Source organism: Trichechus manatus, unplaced genomic scaffold, assembly GCF_000243295.1.
Source record: "Trichechus manatus latirostris isolate Lorelei unplaced genomic scaffold, TriManLat1.0 scaffold00231, whole genome shotgun sequence".
Classification (NCBI taxonomy): domain Eukaryota; kingdom Metazoa; phylum Chordata; class Mammalia; order Sirenia; family Trichechidae; genus Trichechus; species Trichechus manatus.
Window position 1 is genome coordinate 1,777,217 of NW_004444167.1, and position 3,503 is coordinate 1,780,719.

Consider the following 3,503-nt stretch of genomic DNA (forward strand, 5'->3'; position numbering starts at 1 on the left):
ATGAGAAACTATCTGTTCTGTAAGCCTTCACCTGAAGTACAATAAAATATTAAAAAAAAAAAAAAAAAGAATGGCATTACAGAATATTGTTTGGCTAGAAGCTGTGTCCCTCCCGTCTATTCCATAACCAGGTCTTTAGGAAAAGCAAGAGTTGGCCTACAGGCCTCTGAAAATGATGTTCAAATGCCTTCTGGATCAGGACTGGCGACCATCAGATACTTGGCTGCCTGCCCATCTTAGCAAGGGAGTCACTGACAACATCAAGATCATGCCAAAGCTCATTCATAACGCTGGTCATGCTCTTGGTATCTTTCAAGATCTGAATACTCCATGTGTATGGATTCTACTGCACTCCAAATGGATGCTTAATTGTTTTGGTAAACTCTCTCATCTTCTCCTTTGCGTCTTCAAAACTTTCTGATACAAAGTAGACATCCTGGAAAGTTGTGATGAGACACTCCTGTTTGCAGGTAATCTTGGGATCAAAGAGCTTTACTTTGGCATGTCCAGAAAGTGTGTGTTTGAGTTCACTGTTAGAAGAAAGCAAGCCAGCGCCAAAGACTCTTAGCTATCCATCTTGTTTACATAGACCAAACTCCACAGTGAAGAAGTAGCACGTTGCCAGTTTTTGAACATCCTCCTCTGAAGCACCAAGGGATGCCAGGACTATTTCTTGGAAGAATTGAGCAAAACTAGGTTTAGCCAATAGTGGAATATGACCTAAGAGTTCATGGCAGGTATCTGGCTCTGGGGTGTAGAGGGGATCTGAACTGTGTCTCACATACTGAGTACAGTGAAAAACTCGAAAGGCTAAACCTGATAGGAAATCTCTTGGTGATAGGTAGCCAGCCACAGGATGGATGGAAAAACCTGTGCACTAGCCTAGTAGACAAGAAGTCCAAATTCATGGCGTCAGCTCCAGGGGAAGGCTTTCTCTCTCTGTTGGCTCTGGAGGAATGTCCTCATCGTCATCAGTCTTCCCCTGGACTAGGACCGTCTCTGTGCAGGAACCTCGGGTCCAAAGGATGTGCTCTGCTCCCGGTGCTGTTTTCTTGATGGTATGAGGTCTTCCCTCTCTGCTAGCTTTGCTTGCCTTTTATCTCTTGTCTCAGCCATACTTTTGAGACTGTTATGTTTTTTAGAAAAATAAGTGGAGTTTTCAATGAGGTTTATTTGTTTTTGAACCTTAGGAATTACTTATTTTTGCAAAAATTTTGTGGTTTGTAAAAAGTATTAGAATAAGAAAAAACTCTTAAAAATGAATAGGTAAAATATTGTGTTTAGATTTACAAGTCAAGGCTATTTTTTTTTTACATTAATTCCCAAAAAGCTTATTCTAGCCATGTTCTATCATGTTGATTTTTCACCTGATTAGTCGTGCATTAATGAGATAAATATGTTTACAGATTTGAAAATGGCATGACATTGACCATACCTATATGAAGGGAAGTCCTTTAAAATTGAACAATTTTTCTTGCTAATATATTCTCATAGTCACAGCTTCTTCTTGAGGTATAGAAGGTGAGAACACAAAATCTCTAGGTTGGAATTTTCCTCTAGAGCCTTAGCCATAATTCAGAGTGAAATTGCCATCTGTCCAGAGTTCAAGACCTAAGGGGATAATTTCTACCTGGAGACTATTTCTCTTCCTTTTCACTCACCAGTAGTACCGCTGACACTCACATGTATTAGTAAGAGGAAGTATACACCAGAGGGAGATGGGTACACTGAAAAGAATAAATACCTCTCTTCCCTCTGTAATGTTAATCACTTGAATCTTCTTTCTCCTTGCAATCACCTTTCCTGAATCCTGCGCCATATACCTTTTTTTTTTCTTTTTTGTCATAGAAAAAAAAAAAAAAAAAAACTTGTGCATGAAGAAATAGCAAAGGAAAACTAAGTACATGGAAACCAATATAAAATAAAGTTTGGCAGTAAGCCACGATAATTGCTTTCAATTAATACAACTAAGTATAATTAAGGCATATTAGGACTTATACTATTGCAATTTTAAAATGATACTAAATAATACTTTTTTATAGGATATATAAAAATTATGTTTGTTTCCAAATGAATTCAAAATAAAAAAATTACTAGAGTTATAAATGTTACACTTTCACAGGCCACCCCAACCCACAAGACAAAGCTAAACAAAAATAAAAATATTGGTATTACCAACACAGAGCTAGAATCAGAACCTTTAAGGGTAAGGCCCATGGGTGATTTTTTAATACATTTTTTCTGTTGAATTTTTAAGTCAGTAAGCCCTGTATTCATTAGTTGAGTAATGTTTGGGAAATACTGATCCAGTTAACTCTATCTAAAGTTCAGTTACAGACAAAATTGTTAGTTAACATTAGAATCGTATTTTAGTTAAATCATTATATGTCTATAAACACAAAACAAGTACAAACAGACCACATATTGCAGAATTTTGTTTATATGAAATATCCATAATAGGCAAATCCATAGAGATAGAAAGTATATGAGTGGTTGCCACAGTTTAAGGAGTGGAAGGGAAATTAGTAACTATTAATGGGTACAGAGGTTTTGTTTTTGAGGTGAGGAGAGGGCGATTAAAATGTCCTGCAACCATTTTTTAATTATCTTTAGCAAAATTTTACTTGTGTATGATGTTAATGATATTGTTTGATAATTTTCCCGTTCTGTTGGATCACCTTTCTTTGGAATGGGCGCAAATATGGATCTCTTTCAGTCAGTTGGCAAGCTAGCTGTCTTCCAAATTTCTTGGCATAGAAGAGTGAGCACTTTCAGCGTTGCATCAGTTTGTTAAAACATCTCAACTGGAAACTGCCAGAAATTCAAGCAGGATTCAGAAGAGAACGTGGAACCAGGGATATCATTGCTGATGTCAAACGGATCCTGGCTGAAAGCAGAGAATACCAGAAAAATGTTTACCTGTGTTTTATTGACTATGCAAAGACATTTGACTGTGTGGATCATAACAAATTATGGATAACATCAGAAAGAATAGGAATTCCAGAACACTTAATTGTGCTTAGGCAGAACCTGTACATAGACCAAGAGGCAGTCATTCGAACAGAACAAGGGAATATTGCATGGTTTAAAATCAGGAAGGTGTGTGTCAGGATTGTATCCTTTCACCATACTAATGTAATCTGTATGCTGAGCAAATAATCCGAGAACCTGGACTATATGAAGAAGAATGGAGCCTCAGGATTGGAGGAAGACTCATTAACAACCTGTGATATGCAGATGACACAACCTTGTTTGCTGAAAGTAAAGAGGACTTGAAGCACTTACTGAAGAAGGTCAAAGACTAAAGCCTTCAGTATGGATTACACCTCATCACAAAGGAAACAAAAATCCTGACAACTGGTTCAATAAGTAACATCATGATAAATGGAGAAAAGATTGAAGTTCTCAAGGATTTCATTTTACCTAGATCCATAATCAGTGCCTGTGGAAACAGAAGTCAAGAAATCAAACAACGTATTGCATTAGTCAAATCTGCTGCAGAA

The 3,503-nt window shown here is 37.1% G+C and overlaps 1 pseudogene; it reads right to left on the reverse strand.

Moving 5' to 3' along the window:
• Window positions 1–211: 211 nt before the first annotated feature.
• On the reverse strand, window positions 212–1,819 carry LOC101341373 (tryptophan 5-hydroxylase 1 pseudogene; annotated as a pseudogene).
• Between the last annotated feature and the right edge of the window lie 1,684 nt (window positions 1,820–3,503).